The 21,277-nt window shown below is 45.2% G+C and overlaps 1 protein-coding gene and 1 long non-coding RNA gene across 2 annotated transcripts in view; one reads left to right on the top strand and one right to left on the bottom strand.

Annotated features, from left to right (window-relative positions):
* Positions 1-8,257, bottom strand: part of LOC137299885 (thyroid hormone receptor alpha) — a 256,341-nt gene extending 248,084 nt beyond the window's left edge. The window contains exon 1 of the mRNA XM_067968857.1: positions 7,776-8,257. The gene's annotated coding sequence lies outside the window, so the exon portion shown is untranslated. The remainder of the gene's footprint in view (positions 1-7,775) is intronic.
* Positions 8,258-9,564: 1,307 nt separating this feature from the next.
* The window catches only part of LOC137300112 (uncharacterized), a 32,876-nt gene continuing 21,163 nt past the window's right edge, over positions 9,565-21,277 (top strand). The window contains exons 1-2 of the long non-coding RNA XR_010958029.1: positions 9,565-9,651; positions 11,649-11,769. This is a non-coding gene — a long non-coding RNA (uncharacterized lncRNA). The remainder of the gene's footprint in view (positions 9,652-11,648; positions 11,770-21,277) is intronic.

The raw sequence follows: 21,277 nt of genomic DNA, 5'->3' as shown, positions 1-21,277 counted from the left end.
TTTTTTAAAAGTTCAAAATCAAGCAAGTCGAGGCCACAGAGCCCGCAGTAAATACATTTGTTAATTTAATTCGCAGGAGCTGCAGCCAGCGTTGCCATGCCGCTCTGCACAACTTCTGGCCCTTGAATCCAATTATGGCCTCTGTGGTTTTTTAAAATCTGTTAAGTAATCTAGCTATTTATTTGTGTTTTTAAACCACCTGGAAGTTATTCCTACCTCAGTCTCTGCAAGTGGGTAAGATTGCGATCAACACCATGCCTTGAATCAGCTGGCTGAGGGACAACTGAACTGGGGAAGCAGGGCAATGTTAAAATGGAACAGTACAGTTAAGATGCGTATTCCAACTGGTGGTGTGGTTGGGAAACCAACAAAAACTGACCCAGTGAGTTTGAAAAATTAATTCAACAAGACGCTGATGAGTTTGAATTACAGGTAGCATTGGGACTTGAACTTGTGACTGGTTTAGCACCAAGTGCCAAAACCACTTGATCACAAATAGTGTAGCCTAAGTGCCTGAGTGTCTTCTGTATAAAAAAAACAGATGTGTTTAAGTGTCTTGCAAAATACTTCAACAGGTTTGCAAAAGTAAGGTGTAGTGACACGATCCACCACATTGTAAACTTCTGCTGGCCAACGTGGAGCGGCTGAGTGGAATTCTTTGAGCAGGGCATTTAGCATAAACTTTCCCACCCATCCCCTGAACAGTGATCGGATACTTTTAGATTCTTTTCTGAGCAATGTGACTAACTGCTAAGTGAGCATTCTATGGAAAGATGAAGTGCTATTTGAATTAAATGTTAATTGAGAGCAGATTCAATTTCAGAAATCATGGCCCACTGCAAAGAGGGTAAATTAAACTCTTGAGATATAATTTTTTATCAACTGGCCCTTTCAGTTGAATATATGCTAGCAAGCCCATCCAGAGATCTCCCATGCAGAGTGTCAGAGTATAATCCCAATTAACTGTTATTTGAATTTGTTTCCCCCTGAACTAGGTTGATTAGCTCTTGGCCAGAAATATGATACAAGGACAGAAAGCATTGAGAATGCACAGCAGGTCCATTGCATTTGAAAAGAGAAAAGAAAGGTTAATATTTCAAAATGCATAGTTAGAACTGGAAAGGGCAGGGGCGAAGGGAAGGAAAAGTGAGCAAGATGAATCTCGCCCCAAAAGGCAATTAGAGAGTAACATCACGTAGTGTTGATAGTACCTATAAAAAAGTTTACAACCCAGCATCTTCCACCCTTGGCTGAAGGAGGGGGTATGGCAATGGGTGGCAGAAGCTCGATACCATAGTATGGAAGGATGGGGCATATATAATCAAATGCATTAAGCTCTTATTAAAAGTTATTCCCACTAGTAGAGTTTTCTTTTGAAATTCACCCAAATTAACTTTACTCAAACTTTTAACTGGAGGAACTTAATTTGAAAATATAAATACAGTGCACTGCTGGTAGGTGTTAGTAGAAATTAGGAGTAAGAAAAAGATGCTATAAGTTGGAAAAGATCAGTTGCAAATGCAGATAAAGAACCCATGAAGGACTGGGTTCTTTATCTGCATTTGCAACTGATAAATGCATTGATATCACTCAACCTGGTGAGAGGCTTAAACTGTTCAGGTCCAGCTAAGGGGTAAATTAACTCAACTCTGGCAAGTGTAAATTTTCAGGTATGGTTATAATAGACCTTTGAATGTGTTCTTATGGAACAACAATGGGAGCGCGATATGACTCTGTTTTTAAATGCACTGACTATTTTGGAACTGAGGCATACCAGGAATGTCCCAGGTTCGGAGGCCAGTGTGTGGTAGTAAAGGTAGCACCCCTGCTGCCCCTGGCCTTGGCTAAGTATGAGGGGGTGGGAAAGAATCACTATTCATTGTTATTCAGCAGCTACTACTGGCAAGTGCACATCTGTCGATGTTCAGCAGGACAGAATCAGGCTTGGCTAAGATGCCAATTTCTGCCGACACTTGTTAATGAGGCTCACACGAGAAGAATGACTATTTTAGCAGGGTACCACAGGATGGCTGGTGCCTGCATAATTGTGTCCTAAGGAGTGAAAGGGAAAAGAATTTGGAGGGGGGATAATTTCCTGAGGAAAACAACTTTCAAGTCTATCCTTGTATTATTATTTAAGATGTTTGTGGTTACTCTGCCATGTTACAGAAAAAAAATATTTAGACACAGAAGCTGTTGCTGGTAATAGTGGCTGACGACTTATCGTGTTCATGAGACATTGGGGTCGAATTTAGCAGGCCTGCGGGTTCCCAGCGGGTGGTCCTCCGGGAGCGTCGAAAACGCGGACGGCGAAATTAGTGGGTTGCCAACGCGATCGTAGCAGGCAACACCCTAATAGGAATCAATTACCTGCTCCTCCGGGGTCCATGGTGCTGGCCTGCGCGTCGGTCGGGCTGCGCATGCGCAGTACGATCTGTCAGCTGGAGGCTCTCTAGTTAAAGGGGCAGTCCTCCACTGACAGATGCTGCAACCAATGGGACAAATTGCAGCATGGAGCAGCCCAGGGGGAAGGCTGCTCCCAGTTTAATGATGCCTCACCCCAGCTATCATCAGATGGGGTGAGGAGGAGGGGGAGGACACAGATCTTCCCCCCGGCGGGCGGGAGGAAGCGGCCTGCCTCTGCCACCAAGAAGGCCTGGCTCGAGGTGGCAGAGGGGGTCACCTGCGCCACCAACATATGGCCCACCTGCATACAGTGCAGGAGGCACTGCAATGACCGCAGTAGGTCCGCCACAGTGAGAACACGAAGTCTTTCCCCTACACTCCGTCTGCCACAACACTGCCCCCACCCCAAATCTCCTTCGGCACCGCCAACACTATTCTGTCACATCACCCTTCATACCCACTCACACCCCGTCCTCATCTTACCTCCACCTACTCACCTCGCCAGTACTCACCCTGCCACTAACACGCAACCCAATCCTCATACAATCTCATGGCTCCATCCCATACTCACCCTCTCGTGCACCTCCCTCACGGCCAGCCTCACTCAACCTGCCACCACCTGTGCTGCAGCCACAGGGCATGCATCACATATGTGCAGTAGGCAGCGTAAGGCAAACGTCTCATCAGCATGAAGGGGGTGCACAAGGGTGTCTGAGGGTTTGTCATGGGTGTTACCCATATTGAATTTCAGAGCAACAAACAGCACACATTATATTGACACCACCACTGCCATGTCTCCGCGAATCCTGTCCGTTGTGTCCAATAATGCCCGCTCCTGGGTATCACTATGAGGACCCACCACTGATGCCACCCATCGTGTTACTGCAGAGTAGGTGCAGGTGTATTTGCAGGGCTCGTCCGCGCAGACGACTGAGAGACATCGGCGGTGTAGCCGGCTGCACCCTGGAAGGATGCGGAGGAGAAGGTGTGGAGGGCAGTGGTGACTTTGCCAGCGACAGGTAAGCAGTTGGTGCTGGGGCCAGCCAGGAGCAGCTCGGCATGAAAGAGGCTGCAGATCTCCACGACTACATGTCGAGCGAATCTGCGCCTCCCTGTGCACTGCTGCTCGGAGAGGTCCGGGGAGCTGCGCCTCGGTCTGTGGACCCTGTGGCGAGGGTAGTGCCCTCTGCGACGCGTCTCTCTCTGCGGTAGCCCTCCCTCCTGCTGTGCAGGTGGGCGTGCAACAACACCGTGTTGGGGGGCTCCACGTCTGTGCGGCGGACGGCGTGGACTGCGAGGCTGCTGGTGCTGGTCATGCTCTTCGTCTTCCGAGGGTGTCCACACACCACCCATCTGGCAGGTGTTGGTCTGAGGGGTTGTGCAGGGTAGGTGTGTGGTTCCTCGGACTGGGGCTGCAGTTTCGTGTCGGTCTGTCCTCTGGCTTGGCGGGGGGTGGTGGAGGGCAGGGGTTGCCCTATGTGACGCGGTGGCCTCCTGCGTGGGTGAGGGCTCTCCCCCGTGGAGCGCACCTTGGCACCTGCCACAGGCTGCTGGCTGCAACACGCCTGGTTGGAGGGAGTCTGTTTCCCCCAGTGTGGGAAACTCACTGCCTTGAACCTGAAATCCCACACTTCCTCTTTTGACAGCTGCTTCAGCTCATTAACCGACCACAACGAGCAAGGTAAGTACTCTCAGGTGGAACCCCGCTGGCTTTAATTGCCTGCGGGATTCCCACCAGCGGGGCTTGCGCGCGCAGCCCCGCACGTCAGCGCGGTACCCGGAAGTGGCCGGGATTTCGTCGCGATCCGGTCACATGACCGGAGATCGGGATTTTCGGGGCCACCCCGCTGGTAACCCGCCGGAAACCCGACCCTAAAATCGAGCCCATTGTGTTGCCCCTTTCAGCGGAGATGTTAATGACCCCATTGAAATAGCGGACAGAGGAATATTACGCAAATGTGTTAAGCATTTGGCTCTTATCACCAAAAGTAATTTCTAGACAAAGTGTCCTTTTTTTTAAAACATTGTATTCCTTGTAAAAAAGGATATTTTTGTATGGGATGCCATAGAGGCTGGAATATGTTTCAAGGCAGCAACTTACTGAAGGCTTGGGGTGATGTTGTACACCGTGAGAATGGAACTCATGCGTTTTATCAACATTGCCGTGACCATGCCTAGACATAGAGTCAGTTAGCTCTGTTCTTTATAATACAGGTGGAGTTTGTGGGTGAAGAGGGTTTTTCCCCCTCCAATTTTCTGCTCTCTTTTCCTGCTGGAGTATCACTTCATGCACCCCAGATGCTCTCCTTTACCTAACCCAAATGACCAGTCTTCTTGGGGGAACCAAGACAGTGAGTCAGGCTATTTGAGTATGGGAGGCATCACAGTTAAGCCTGCTCCTGTTGTCACTCAACTTTCAACAGATATGCAATTTCCAACAGGAGTTACTTGTTGGCAAGCGGGAATAAGAACTCTTGTTTTTTCTGAATCGTAACACAGGGGTGCTGAGCACGGACAGAATGAGCTCTTAAGCCTTAGATTTCCCAGTCCCAAAACATTTACTGCCAGAGATTATCATATTAAAGGATAAAGGCAGTATACAGTGAGCATGATCACTGTATATCAGCCATTGGTTTGCAGAAAATAACCAGATATACACTAAGTCTTATTCAAAGATTCCTTCAGCGCAGTGGTTTCTGAGATCTGTCTCGAGATTAGTAATGTCGTTCATATAATATTTTTACTGTGATTAACATTCTACAAAATTTCTTTACGGGACATAGATGCTCTCAAAAATAAGTAAGCAGCAAACACAAACATGCTTTTAGCCAAAATTATTCTTGTGAGCGTTCTACTTTCTCATAACTGACTATTGATTCAAATATTAACACAGCTTATATTGTTAAGTCATGGAATACATCTTTTTCAACAAAACGTTCCCCTCCTTTCCTGAAGGTGGTGACTTTTATTGGGGTACAATTCACAAGTCCCGGCATTCCTTCCACACCTTGCCCAAGAAACGGTTCATCATGTGTGAGCCTGGATAGTGAATGCTGACAAGCTATCAAATCATGAAGGGCTTCTCACCTCAACCTGAACCTGTCCTCAACTGGCATCTGTGCATGCATACTTTAGGGCAGGGTCACTGTATAACAGTCAGGAGTGGGAACTCTACCTGATTATTCCCTTCCTTAGCCTAAGGGAACTAAGGCCAATTGTAGTGGTCCTATTCCTTCTGCTGCATTAGTTAGATAACTCAACATAGACAATATCAAACCTGGCCCGTACCACACCTGGCAATGCATTTACCAAACAAGCCATCAGGAAACTATGGAATATACTTTCTCAAGGAATTATCTTGTATTAAAAAGTTTCTTCCCTACCTAACACAATTGTCAGAGCACCATCACCACAAGGATTGAACTGTTCAAGAAGGCCCACCACCACCTTCTCAGGACAACTAGGGATGCGGCCTTGCCAGTGATGCCCACATCCCAAGAACAAATAAAGAAAATTACATTTTACATGCAGGTCCTCTCCAAATCCTGTTGCTTTAACAAAGTACCGCAACATTTTAAAAGTATTTTGCAACCTCAAATGGTCGTTACTATCAGTCTCTGCTGTCATACAGAGTTTAAGTAGTGGGACAGCTGATAATATTTTCCTGAACATCTGCAAATGCTATGAGGGTAACAAAGTCAATCAGGAAGCAAATAGAAACTCACAACTACAGATCCCCATTTACCTGCATAACAACAATCACTGCACTCCTTGTGTGAGGCGTTTTGTAGATGTGTCAACATGAGAAAACACTAATATAAATGTAAGTATTTTATCCTTTGGGTAGCACAGTTCTAAGATGGCAAGCCTGGCAAAAGCTTCTTTCTTTATGGGTTTCACATTGTACTATTAAGGAGGTGGTATGGTTTTATTTCTGTACTTCTGATTTTCTGTTTTGTTTTTGTGAAATTTGAATGAAGTGACAGCAGCATGATGACACCTGGTCAGTTTACTGCATTTTGCCTGCAATGCCTGATTGTATAGTCTTGTATATCGCAGACCAACACTGGACCTAATAATCTGGAGCTTGGTCTGACCACTGCATTGCACAGTTTAAACACAACTTTCTCCACCTGGTGCTTAATGTTGTGACTGCATAGTTCAATATTCCACTTGCTTTATTGACTGCTGCTCCGCTGTGCCTATAAATTTATTGTGTGAAGTGCTTCAGCATGATAACGTGCCATATAAATTATTACAGTTTCTGGATCAGAGTTTTTTTTCAAAAAGAGAATCAGTCATTTCCTGCTAGTTTCTGCTGAACCCAAATTGACCTTGAGGATCTGCTAAAGAGCAATTGATCTCTGACTTCAAGTTGGCATAGAAATTAAAGCGTTCAGGAGGTTACACAACCTTACACCTTAGCAGCAGAATAATACATTGTGCATTACATGAAATGATGGCCACCAGTCCTTATAATACGGTGCACGCTCCAACTTACTGTGAGGAACGCCACAGGAGTTTGGCCAGTTTATCTCTTTTAAAGTGCAAATGCTGGAATTCTGAATTAAAATACACACCTGGTCTGCCAGCGTCTGAAAGATGAAAGACGTCTTAACGTCTCGCTGTGGGATCTTTGGTACCAACGGTCTCTGCCTGAAATGTTGACCCCTTTTTCTCTCTTTTTTTTTTGCAGCTGCTGACAGGTCCGCTCTGCGTCTCTTCGACAGTTTGCTGCTTTTTTATTTCCGTAGCCTCATGAGAGGCGCACACACACTGACACTGACATCTAACCTCCCGACCATTGAAGATTCCCCCAGCAACTCGCACGTGTCCGAGTGATGACATCGGCCTCCATGCATGTACACAGGGCCAATGCTCATAGTGTGTGTGTGTGTGTAGTGGGCGGGCGGGTGTTGAGACTCGGAGCGAACTATATATTATTTTACAAAAGTTGCACGGTCGCTAAAGGTCACGCAGCTCGAGGTGTCCCCCGACGCGATCGAACACCGGCGCCAATTGTGATGTACCTGGGTCTGTTCAATTGAAATCATGATATAAGTAAAAGCGTTTCTTATATTTTTGTTTAAAAACACACACACACACTGATTTCAGACAGGCGACGGCGCTTCGACCCCAGACTCCGATTCGCGGGGGTGGGGGGGGGGGGGGGGGAAGTATCCACTTCAGGAAATCATACATTGTAACAAACAAACTGTATCAAGTTCCGATGTCATCAGCAAAAAGTCTCCACGGAGAACTGACTGCACTTTGTTTCGGAAGTTCAGTCCATCTATCGCAAGATCATTTTAAATCCTTGAGCCAAGTTTAAATTACAGCAAGAGCTAGTTTGATGTTTATGCACTTACCGCAGTTTCCTGCTGTCTTCCCGGGGCTTGTCAGTTTCTCCCGGACTTGGTAGGTTTCAGAGTGTCAGGTGTTGGTTAGTTTCACTCGGGGTACTTTGTATCGGAGCTTGTAGCTGTTTATCCGCCCCCCCCCCCCCCTCGTCCTCCTCCTTTTTGTTTCTCACCTCTGATTTCTGTTTGTCCTGATCTCAGTCTCTCTCTCTCTCTCTCTTTCCTCGCTGTCAAACCGAAAGTAGGTTCCAGACTCCGCCTCCTGCCTGTCTCTCTCATACACCCAATCTTTTCTCCACGGTTTGGCGCTCTCTCGCTGACTTTAAAAGGACAGAGAGCCTCTTTTTTAAAAAAAACAAGCGCTAAAACGAGCTTCCGCGATCAGTGGTTAAATTAAATATCTAGTGAAAGAGAGGTGTGGGGTCGCCCTGCCCTGCTCTGCTGGGGTAGCACGGTTGAACACCCGGGAGCTCGATACCCATGTGAGTGCGTCAGTAATAAGACCACAGCTGCCATCTGGAGGCTACCAGGACGGTCGTACTGAGATATCTTTAAAACTGGAAGAATAGTGCTGATTTCAGAGCCACTGGAACCCATACACATGTATTCGAATTGAAAACGGAAACCTCATCGACACACACGGGGACCTGAATTCCTGTTGCATTCTTTAGATCAGATGTTACACTAATAGAATCAAAGTTGTTTACAAAGTCTCCTTTGCAGATACATTCCCAGTGGAAAGGCGTTTTGTCCAGTTTGTAGGTGCACGTTACGAATGTGCAAGGGTCACAATATACCGAGCTTCAATTCCCCACCCTCAAGTTTGGCCATTCCAATTGGTCTATATAATTGTACTATTTATCATAGAAATTTATGGCACAGGAGGCCATTCGGCCCATCGTGTCTGTGCCGGCTGAAAAAGAGCTATCCAGCCTTATCCCGCGTTCAAGCTCCTGGTCCCTAGCCTTGTAGGTTACGGCACTTCAAGTGCATGTCCACGTACTTTTTAAATGCGTTGAGTGTTTCTGCCTCTATCACCCTTTCAGGCAGTGAGTTACAGATCCCCACCACCATCTGGGTGAAAACATTTTGCCTCAGCTCCCCTCTAATCCTTCTACCAATTATTTTAAATACATGTCCTCTGGTTATTGACCTCTCTGCTAGGGAAATAGGTATTTCCTATCCACACTATCTAGACCTCTCATAATTTTATACACCTCAATTAAATCTCCCCTCAGCCTCCTCTGTTCCAAAGAAAACAAGCTCAGCCTATCCAATTTTTCCTCATAGCTAAAATTCTCCAGTCCTGGCAACATCCTCGTAATCTCCTCTGTACCCTTTCCATACAATCCAGGTCTCTATGCCCAAGTCCTCTCCAACTGAGACCCACACATCCATTTGTCCAGATCTATTGATTGTACATGCCCAGCAAATCAATTTCAAGATCCAGGCCCTCACTTTCTCATCTCTCTACATCCACACTTGGCTGAAATGGGCATGACTGACCATTGTTAGTTTGGGTTATTTGGTTACAGCCCAACATATATCTTGCATGTTTTGTTTTATAAATCCTGTAATGGTCTGTTTTCAATATTACTTCAGTCTGTATATGGGTTAACATGCACACATGCTCCCTCTGTCTCTGTCCCTAACTTCCCTGTAGATTTAGGGTCCTGATGGCTATTCACTGATGGCCTGCTGGAAAGTACGTGCGTGCAGACAATGGACAAGGACATGATTAGGTTCGACAGTGATGCCAAAAACATTCTTCCATCTCTCCTTTAGGGCCACACCACAGCCAATTGGGACTAGATGAACTTTGGCAGGCTACAAGTGCAGAGTGGACATATTGGTGAGGTACAGCAGGGCTGCTGGCGCCACCAAGGTGGGTAAATGGAGTTAAGATATAGATCAGCCTTGATCTAATTGAATGGCAGAACAGGATCAAGGGGCTGAATGGCCTACTCCTGTTCCTATGTATGAGTTCCTGTTTTAAGGTAGAAGTGAAAAAAAAACAAGTGCCAAATTCTTTTTTTCCCCTTTTTATTCTGTTTTATGGGATACTACTTTCTTGAGGGTACATCTCAACAATAAATTATTCCAGGAGCTGTGCACTCAGTAGCACTCTATTAGTAATTTTCAGTATTCGGATTATTTCTTAATAATCATCAACTAGTCATAACAATATTTCTTAATGAAAAGATATCCATCCATTTAAAAAGGCACCAATTCTACATTTTGGCTTTTTATGTCATCTCCTTGGGTGAAAGCCTGGAAATAAGACATGGCAGTTCAACCTCTTACTCCCTTAGGCTGAACAGGACTGTTCACTTCCTAGCTATAAATTGGCCAACATACATTAAAGGAACTTTTGAGAATTGTGTCCAGAATTCTGCAGAAATAAGCAAGATTGAATTGTTTTCATTTTATTTGATATATGCTGTGAATTACAAAATGCTGTCTGAGTTTTCATAACTCAAATGATATGAAGCTTCTTTCCGTCACAATAAAAAATTCATCAAGTTAGCCTTTGGTTAATTTATGTTAGTAATAAACAGGTTGGTGAGACAGAGAAGCTGTAAGTTTTAACTGGTTATATACCACTGCTTAAATAAAAGCAAAAAATGCTGGGACCACACACAGATCTGCCAGCCTTTGGGTTTCAGGTAGAGCCCTTCATAAGAAATTCATTTTTTAAAAATTAATTCTCGGGATGTGGGGTCGCTGATAAGACTGGCATTATCGCCCATTCCTAGTTGCCGTGAGAAGGTGGTGGTGGGCTGCCATCTTGAACCACTTCTGTAGCAGTTTGATACAACAGAGTGGCTAGCCAGGCCATTTCTGAGGACAGTTAAGAGTCATCCCTGTTTGTCTGGGGCTGGAGTCACATATCCAGCCAGACTGGGTAAGGGCATCAGGTTTCCTTCCTTGAAGGACGTTATTGAACCAGTTGGGTTTTTACGATAATCCAATAGCTTCATGGGCACTTTTTTATTGATAACAGCTTTTAATTTCCAGATTTTGTTTTAACTGAATTCAAATTCTCAAACTGCCATGGTGGGATTTGAACTCACATTCCCTGGATTATTTGTCTACGGCCTCTGGATTACTAGTCTAGTAACATAACCACTACAGTACCGTACCTACTATTTTAAGAATAGTTCTGATGAAGACTCCCACCTGAAACAATAGAAAGAAAGCTCTTATATTGATCATGTCCTCAGGTTGTCCCAGAATGATTTATAATCAATGGTTATCTTTTTGAAGTGTAGTTATGTTGGTACGTAGGCAAACACAAACAGCAAAATTCCACAAACAGCAAATTAATTCATGATCAGTTAATCTGGATTGGTGGCATTGGTGCAGGGATTAAAGTTGGCCGGTGCACGAGAGAATTCCCTGCTCTCCTTCGTTCACATCCGCCTGAGCAGACAGACAGAGCCTCGGTTTAGGCTGGGATTTTGTGCTTCTGTACCACCCAGCCCATGATGTTCCACCCATTTATTCAAATGGACAGAAAACGTGAGCGAGGCAGCACAGACACAGAAAATCCTAACTTTAATGTATCATTCGAAGCAGGCACCTCCAACAATGCAGTACTCCCTCGGTACTGCACCTAGGTTACGTACTCATGTTCACTGAGGGGTTTGAACCTGTAATCTTCTAACTCAGAAGTAAGAGTGCTACAAATTGAGCCAAGATTATGCTTACCCATATACTTATTACAATTTATTAGATTGTCTTTCTCGGTCGCTGCCTGAGCTGCTATGCATCTCTAACATTTTTGTTTATTTTAGATTTCCAGATATCCCACAAAAAGTTTTGCAACTCTTGATTCTGTTAACTGCTTCTTGAACTATGGTTGATTTTCTGCTTCTTCAGCTAGTGAACTGGGTCTGAAGTTGACGGCATGTCTCATAAGGGCAGTTGCAATCTATTTCCTGTGGTTAAACTAATATGGACACATTTGAAAGTTGCTATGTTGCACATCGTAGCTCTGCGGGTAAGTACCATCACAGCTAAGTACTTCTATGTATATTTTTAAAGGAAGCAATCCTTAATTTGTCTTGGAGAAATCTTCATTTTCAGGGTCCTCAGTGTCACTCAATAAATTTTGATTTTACCCAGCCATGTTTTAAACTGGCTGTGGAAATTCTACGTCAGTAGTCACTGAACAAGCTCTACAGTTTTCTTCAGATACAAACAATTTTTAACCAGACAATAGTGAGACTCCCTTGGTATTTTTCCTGCTTTATGGAACAGGTCAGTGGTTCCCATGGAGAGTCTAACTTGGGTAACCAACAGTTTAATTTTAGCAAAATGATCACCTATTTGTAAGCAGTTACAAATAGGCTCTGTTTAAGTCAGAAAAGAGGTCTATAAATAACCGAGCCTTCCTATTGTCCATATGGTTGACAGCCAGAGGCTTGTTCAGTAAGGCATGTGCAAGTGCATGGGAATGCACTTCCAGCTTGAGCTCTCAAGCAATGCAAATGCGGACTTGAAATAAAGTACAGTGAAGGCCAGCCATGTGGAGTGAAGCAAAACAAAATTGTGTGAAGCAAAAGGAAGTTATGTAGAGCAAAATAAAGTGAGGTAGTGTAGATTGAAGCAAAATGGAATCATGGAACATGGGAAGTGGTGTGAGATAGAGTCAAATAGCATCATAGGGAGTGACACACATTCAACATGATGCAGAACATGATTCACAGATTGCAGCAGAATGACTGGGGCTAATTGTAATGATTCTGATTTATGTGATGGTAGATTTCAGCCCCACTACAGGTCTTGAGCACAAAATCTAAGGCTTGAGGCTGACATTTCAGTGAGGTACTGAGGGAGTGCGGCATTGTCTGAGGCACAGTCTTTTGAATGAGATGTCTGCCTGTTTAATTGGATGTAAAAGGTTCTATGGCATTACTTAGAGAAAAGCAGGACGTTCTCCCAGTGTTAAGTCCAATGTTCATCCCTCAACCAATAACACTTGAAAAATAAGATTGACTGGTCATTTATCTCATTTGCTGTTTGTGAGACCTTGCTGTATGCAAACTGGCTGCCTACTTAACAACACTGACTGTACTTTGTAAGTAATTCATTGGTTATGAAGCACTTTGGGATGTTCTGAGGGCATGATAAGGTGCTATATAGATACAAACCCTCTCTTTTCTTTTCCTTCTTTTTCTTGTTCCATTTCCTTTCTTTTCCTTCCTTTCTTTATTTTCTTGTTTCAGGCATATTGTCCCGTTGTGATTCCACTGGCTACGGGCAAATCTAAGTCCTAAAACCATCATGAATCTAAATTTGTGTTCTATTTCAAGTAAAAAAATGGATAGCCTAAACTATTAGCAAAGATTAATTCGGTCTTATAAGCAACAAAGTCTTTTATCCATCAAGCTAAGTTTTCAATTTTATGTCATACTTCAGCAAAAATGTTACATTAAATTTTCATTCTGAATATCGTAGAAAGGCAATTAAGTAGGGCAGAAGGTGAATGCTTGAAGATTCAAAGATTACCGTGAACATTTTGGCTAAGAAACAAAATGTAGGTCCATAGTTCTTTTATATTCATACGTCAAGATGAATTAGCGTCTATTACAAATGTTGGGCTGTTTCCTTTGAAGGAATTGTGCAATGTTGCTGCAATTCCTACTTTAAGTTAATTTTTAAAATATTATTTTGGCACTTTCTGGATCGTATAACTACAAGGAGCTCTGTCTTCACACTGAAGGGGCTCCAATGTACAATATTCATCAAAAAATGGAGATTTATATAGACAGTCATTATCTTTTGCTGAAAACACAGATACAAGATTTGCAGATCAACCGATACCAAATAAATCCCTGTACTAGACAGATACCAGGTGGATTCTACAATCAGATACCAAATGGTAACAAATAGATCCCAACACCAGAAGCCACTGTAAAACTGAATTGGAGTATCAGGTTCAGTTATTTCAGGAGTTGCGAATGGCTCATTCTTCAAAGGAAACCAATTTATTTCTTCTTCCTTTCCCTACTTTGGTATGATTCCATGGGCTTCAGTCACCCTCTGGTACCTCATTTAAATGGCCATTATTTCTGTGTGAATAATGTGTGAGACTTGCCAATGAGAGTTGATAGGCTATCCAAATGTGGAGGACATTACAGTCAAGCCAATTCCTGTCCTCACACCTACTCTTTCTGCAAGAGCCATTGGAGATCAATCAGGTTGCAGGAGTTTCGCTAATTTTCCCTTCTCTACCCCAGGGGCAGTGAGACTAATTGTACAGCCTTTACGACTGCCCTCACTGAGATCAGCTACCTTAGCACTGATTTGGAATTGAACCAGCAACCTTCCTGTATGACTTAGGGGTCAATTTTAGGATGGCCGAGCAGGTGCATTCGTGGCGGGGGGGGGTTGCTAAAATCGGGGAATCCCAGAGCGGGTCCACAGCCCAGCTCCAACCCACTCACTTCCGGGTTCCCCAATGACGCGCTTAGATGCGCGCGCAGCCCCCGCATGCGGGACTCCCACCGGCAATTAAAGCCAGCGGGATCCCACTTAAAGCAATTATTTAGATAGTTCAGGTCATTTGCAGACCTGATGGACATGATATTTTAGGAGGAGTGGGATTTTCATCTCAATAGAGCGTGTTTCCCGTGCTGGGGGAAACACTCCCAGTTGAAACAGACATGTTGCAGCCACCAGCTAGTGGGAGCTGCAAAGGTCCATTTGACAGGTTGCGGGGAGACCCTCTCTCATTGCAGGAGGCCACTCTGTCGCATGCGGGGGCTGCGCACGCATCATTGGGGAACCCGGAAGTGGGCGGGTTGGAGCCGAACTCCAGACCTGCTCCGGGATTCCACGATTTTAGCAACCCCCCCGCCACGAACGCACCCGCTCGGCCATCCTAAAATTGACCCTTTTAACTCTGGGCTCGCAGAAGAGACTAAAGGCAACAAGCTTAATCATTTATCTGTGTTCACAGAGAATGACATTGTGCCCACACAAAAAAAGCAATAAAGGCATGAAAAAAAGCATGTCAACATTCTGAATCATGTATTCTTCATGACAATCAACTCTGTAATGCAATTGTGAATTATATTAACCGGAGGAGATATAATTTTTCATAATAACTATAATAATTTATTAATTGTCTAGATATCTAATTAGAGCACTATTGTTGTTAAATTAGGTATAACCTGCTTACATGGCCACAATTTTCAGGCAAGTGCAGACCAGCAGGCCATGTCGGCCATTTAATTACCCACAAAATTACCTTGATACGTTTCTAAGTCTAATAATCTTGAATCCTATTTGTTAACAAGAATTTATCTTATTGCTGATCTGTTCCATGTGTTTATCACACTTTTACTGAAAAGAATTTGCCTAATTTCCCATTTTCCTTTACGTCATGGTAAAAAAAAATGTATTTGAATCTCCATTTTCCAAACCCCTCATCATCTTAAATACTTCTATCAAATCATCCTGCAGGGATAAATTGCTTTTGTATCTTTTTTAAAAAATCCCTTTAAAACTTTCTCAATTTTCTTCAACATCCTCCCCTCTAAATATTTCTTCCCATTTTAATGTTTTTATGCATAATCTCATGCCCTCAAATTTAGATTGTCTGAAATTTAGTTTCTTCACAAGCTTCCTTTTCTGTTCCCTCCTCATCTCCACTCTGAAAAAAGCTGTACAGATTGGGACTTTTATCTACACACTTGTATTACTGATTTGAAAGACCAATTCATACCTTAAATCATCAACCAGCACAATTTAATTGCGCACTTGATGGAGTCATCACATGGTACTATCTGTATAAACATCATGACTTGCCTTGTAAGACCTTCTTGCTGCACAGCTCAGTCAAAAATGCCTTTCAGGACCAAAATAATGTTTCATCTTTGGTTGCAAGGGAAATAGTGACTATGTCCTTCATGGTGCACTGCAAGTGAGTTTTCTGATGGCTGATCACTGCCTGACATTCGTGTCCTGAACTGGGTCAAAAAAGAATGAGGAAATTGAGGGAAATATTTATATAGTAAGAGGCTTATAAAGGAGCACTATCTTAGGAAGGAACACAGGAGCAGGGGTAGGCCATTCAGCCCCTCGAGCCATTCAGTTAGATCATGGCTGATCTGTATCTTCATGAACAAATACTTGGCAACCATTTTTGTTTGAAGAGCCAAAAGAGTCATGAGCCATTTTTGTCATAATAACATTGTGTCCTGTTGGCACAATGATGCATTTCAACATGATTTATATCACCACATCATGTGCTGGGAAACAAATACGAGCAGTTTGCCAAACACTTTTCCATGAAGATGGTGCCCCTTTAAGAAGAGTTCAGCTGAATCTACTGTTGAGCAACAAATAAGAGTTAACACACCCTGTTAACAAGCAAATAGGAATGAATACACTCCGAGTCCCAAGAGAACGCGTATAAATTTCTCTGTTTCATTGGTCACATGAGCTTAATGAGTTTGACCTATATAACCAGGAATTATGCCACTTAATTTGCTATTCATGGTTCACACAGTTACATTAATATAATGGCTGGACTTGCTCAAATGCAATTGATGCAACATTTATTTTGGCAGGTGATCAATTAAAATTGGTTGAATGATTGCAGAGGATTACAGCTTGTAACAAAAGATAAGGGTATAATGAAAGACCTGTTCCTGTCAACAGTAACAGTTTAGTTTTCCTGTGTTGTACACAGCAGTCCATTCATTGCACTTCCACTGTATTAATACTCCAGTGGGTTGACAGCATTCCAACTGGCAGCTTTAATCTGTTAATAGACAAAGACAACTAATATAAAAAGTTAGAGTGAAAAAGATCAGGTGAGTAAGTGCTCATCAGTCAACTGAATTATTAATCAGAACATTCAGTGAGAACAGGTGCCATTCCATGAGACAAAAAAACAACTTAAATTTACCTCAACATTACAGACTTATAATGCAGTGAGGAGAAAAATGTGATACAGATAAATTGTTCAGTATAAGCAAAAGATTCAAATAACAGGGGACACGTTTAGGAAGGTAGAAGGGAAATCAGACCAAACCTTTTTATCCAAAGGCCAACAGGCTTTCAGAATAAGTTACAGGAAAGGGATATAATTGGATTCAGAAGGAAATTGTGTATGTTTCTGGGGAGAGAGAAGGGGTTTGGTGAGAAGGACGTGGTTAGATTATTAATAAAAAGAACTGGTTCATTAGGCATAAACGACTTTTCCCGTTCTTACTCTATTGAGCAGTGAACAGGTCAATCAATCTACAGCAACGAGACCCTTATTTATTTATATTTTGACAAGAGGGCAGCTACTTAAACAATCCTGTAGGTTTTGTCTCCAGTCCTGACAAATAGATGAAAGGCTAAAATACAGGGGACTCCCAACGGTAGCCGGGAATTGGCAGATATTTGTTCACCAGTGGCTCTGTTTTTGAGGCTGCAATTGGATTACTAGTAAGTTATTTCAGTCACGACACTCAAGAACTTTCTGTAGTTGCAGTTGTATTACACTAAGTTCCTGAAGCATACTTTATTGAAAAGGATGTTGATTTATGTGTGATGTGTTTCAATCACTATCAATGAATTCACAATTCAAAGCACTGACAACTTTTTTTTGCAGTATAATGTAAAACTCAGTTGATTGATTAGGGGGGTGGGTGGGGGTTGAGGTTTGAAGAAAACAGGGAGAGAAGGAGATGATGGGCTCGATTTTTGGACATCCGAGCGGGTGGGTTCGTTACCGGGGCGGCGGGGGCTCCGAAAATTGGGGATTCCCAGGGCGGGTCGGGAGCCCGGCTCCAACCCGCCCACTTCCGGGTTTCCCAGTGACGCGCTGAGATGCGCACGCAGCCCCTGCATGCGGGACTCCCGCCGGGAATTAAAGTCAGTGGGATCCCACTTAAACCAATTAATTTGATAGTTCAGGTAGTTAGCAGACCTGATTTGTAGGATATTTTAGGAGGGGTGGGATTTCCATCTAAACTGAGACCGTTTCCCCTACTGGAGGAAACACTCCAAATTGAAATGGACGTGTTGCAGCCATCAGCCTGTGGCAGCAGCAAAGGTCCATGTGACAGGTGGTGGGGGGAGACCCTCACTCATTGCAGGAGGCCACTCTGTCACTTTGGATAAAGTTTGGCCTGCACCACCCTCCTCCTAACACTAAAATTCACAAACTTGCAACCTCAACCCCGCTGTCCAGACACATTTACCTACCTTGCAGACCCCCTCAAATGTACATCTTCCGGATGGGAGCCGCCATAGCTGCAGTCATGACCTCCTCAGAGGACGAACAGCATCATCAGCCTCGCCGGCCACGCCGTCCACCTCTGACACGTGGAGCTGCACAACACAGTGCTGTGACACATCCACCTGCACAGTAGGAGGGAGGGCAACCGCAGAGAAAGATGCGTCGCAGAAGGCACTACCCTCGCCACAGGGTCGACAGACCGAGGCTCAGTTTCCTGGACCTCTCTGAGCAGCAGTGCACACGGAGGCTCAGAGCCACTTGACATGTAGTCGCACACATCTGCAGCCTCCTTCATGCCAAACTGCTCCCGGCTGGCCCGAATAGCATCTTCTTACCTGTCGCTGTCAAAGTCACCACTGCCCTCAAGTTCTTTTCCTCCGGGTCCTTCCAGGGTGCCACCGGGGACATCGCCGGCGTCTCTCAGTCGTCTGCACAAAAGAGCCCTGCAAATACACCTACACCCACTCTGCAGTGACACAATGGGTGGCATCAGTTGTGGGTCTTCGTGGTGATCCTCAGGAAAGGGCGTTATTGCACAAACCAGACAAGATTTGCAAAGACGTGGCAGTAGTGGTGATAACAATTTTTAATGCTTTTTTGCAAAACAAACGAAAATAAATCAAAAACATGACATTTTGTCTTACACCCTTGTGCATCCCCTTTGTGCTCACAAAACCTTCACCTTACGTTTACGGGAACCCCTACGTGGTGCTACCACTGTGGCTTCAGCAGAGGTAGTGGCAGGTTGCTCTTGTCCATGCCCTGACCAATGAGATGCTTTGCGTGGACGCCCTCTGGGTTTCGGTGCCGTGAGGGCCCCTCCAAAGACTGCTCCACCTGCACCTGTGCAGGGGCAGACTCGGCCACCTGGAGAGGGGGCAGCATTGCGGGTTCTGATTGAGAGGGGGGCAACAGGTGAGACGTGGGTGCGCTTTGAGTGGCATCCTCACTTCCATGTCCCCTTTCGCCATCATCCCTCTCCTGGCCCAGGCCCACATCACTCCTTCCACCCTGCTGGACAACAGTTTGGAGGACTTGTGTGAAGCCTTGGAAGGCCAGTTGTAATGTATCTGTCAGCCTGTTTAAGGCGGCAGAATGTTGCTCACCCTGAATCCGAACGGCCGTTGTCAGGGCCTGAATGGACTCATTGTTGAGCCGTGCTTGACGCTCAATGGAGGCTAGCCTTTCCTCCATCGCAGACGTTCCCGCACCTACCCACGACACTATCTCAGAGATGCCTTCACGTCCCTGTGACAGTATTCCACTCATGCAGGAGTTGGACTCCTCCATCCTCTGCGCGATTGTGAAGAGTGCGCGTGGCAACTGTTCCAGTACCTCGGCAATGTGCTGCTGCCCCTCGATGACTCTCCTTTTCACGGCTGGCCCCCAGGGTTCAGCATCTGGATCCAGCTGAGCAGAGCCTGGAGAAGAGTGCTCCCACCGACACGGACTCTCCATGGCTGCCCCTGCCACCAGGATCTGCTCACGCTCACATGTGCGTGGTGACTCGCCATGTGCAAGCCCAAATAAGTGAGGATGGGGACCCACCAAGGTGTGTGTATCTGCGCTGGTGGATGGCTGGCTCAGATGTGACGATGCCCCCTCAGAGGCCGGCAGGTGCTCTGAGGAATCGCCCTCTGCCGTCACGGCGGTCGCAGATGGCCCTGCAAGAGAACAGAAAGCAATATTAAGCATGTGGACAGATGTTGAGGTGCTGCAGATGCCAAGTGATACTAAGATCATTTGCTATCATGAGTGCTGAGTGCTAGATTTCTGTCACCAGCCGCTTGTGCACTCCCAGTCTCGGCATCCGCCACGGACAGGCACTCCAGCGTGCGGCTTATTTCGAGTGCCTGCTGCTCCGCATCTGTTAAGGCCACCTGGTGTGGCGGGCCCCCTCCGGTCCTTACCCTCTCCCGGGCATTCTGGTATCTCTTCTCCTATCAAGACAAAACACAGAGGCGTGATTGAATGATGGTTGCATGGTGACCCGCTGCATGCATTGGTGTGGGTGGGGGTGAGCGTGAGGGAGATGCATGGGAGGGTGCGTGTGAGACATAGCCATGAGATTGTATGAGGATTGGGTTGCGTGGTAATGTTCGAATGGGAACTGGGGCGGTGAGTACGTGCAGGCAAGGTGAGGATGATAGTTGAGTGGATGTGAGGAGTGATGCGAGAGCGTTGTGGTGGCAGTGCAGAAGGAGTTGTGTGGTGGTGGAGGTGATGTGGAAGATGGAGTGTGGGAGAATGCGTAAGTATACTTACTTTGGCTGACCTGGTTAGGTCATTAAATCACTTCCTGCACTGCACCCAGGTTCTGGACACATTGCCGCTGCTGGTGACTTCCTCGGCCACCTCCAGCCAGGCCTTCTTGGTGGTGGAGGGAGATCACTTCCTCCCATCCGATGGGAAAAAAAATTCTCTCCTCCTCCTGACCCCATCGAGCAGCACCTGGAGTGAGGAGTCAGAGAACCTTGGAGCAGCCTTGCCCCTGGCCTGTTCCATGATCCTAAATTGTTTCTTAGCTGCAGGAGGAGCATTGGAGGACTGCCCCTTTAAATAGGGCTCTTCCTGCTGACAGCCTGTGATGCGGGTGCGCAGTGCGGGTCTGGAACGGAAACCCAGAAGCCAAGGTAAGCGCCTTCAATTAGGCTGCGATCGCGAGCGAAGCACCCTGACTTCACTGGGCGCGTTACCCACGCGCCCAGTCGACCCCCCGCTGCCAACCCGCCTCCCTCCTAATATCGAGCCCCGATGTGTAAGAGTGGCTAGGCTAAGCAGCGAGGTTGGGGGATTAATCCAATTAAGGCTGAAATGACCTATTCCCACCACACCTTAACAGAACAGGATTGGAACTCTGTTGTTTTCCTGATGACAAGAACTTTTGTGGAGGCGTGATGAATTTTTTCTTTTTCTTTTACTTGTGTGTTCTTTGAAGGCATTTTCCCTGTTTTCCTCCATTTTGTATGTTATCCACGGAGGTCAATGGGCCAATGGTGAATAGATGGGAGTAAAATATTCTGTTTTACTTGATTACATTTGGGGATCAGGGAGTATTTATGTAGAACTTTTCCCTCTCACTTTAATGGGTGGAGTCAATAATAGGGTAAACGTTCATGATATAGAAGCAGTGGGATTGAGAGGCCACATGGCCTTTTTTATGTGCATTCTTGTATCTCAGCCAGGCCTTCTGTAACTCCCTGTCTAAACCCTTCTGTCTTCTCTTCCCATGCTTTTGGTCATCTCTCCTAACTCTACTGCTCAG

This window comes from Heptranchias perlo, chromosome 30 (genome assembly GCF_035084215.1).
Source record: "Heptranchias perlo isolate sHepPer1 chromosome 30, sHepPer1.hap1, whole genome shotgun sequence".
Taxonomy (NCBI): domain Eukaryota; kingdom Metazoa; phylum Chordata; class Chondrichthyes; order Hexanchiformes; family Hexanchidae; genus Heptranchias; species Heptranchias perlo.
The sequence above is the reverse complement of the archived record's forward strand: the minus strand, read 5'-3'. Positions and strand labels throughout refer to the sequence as shown.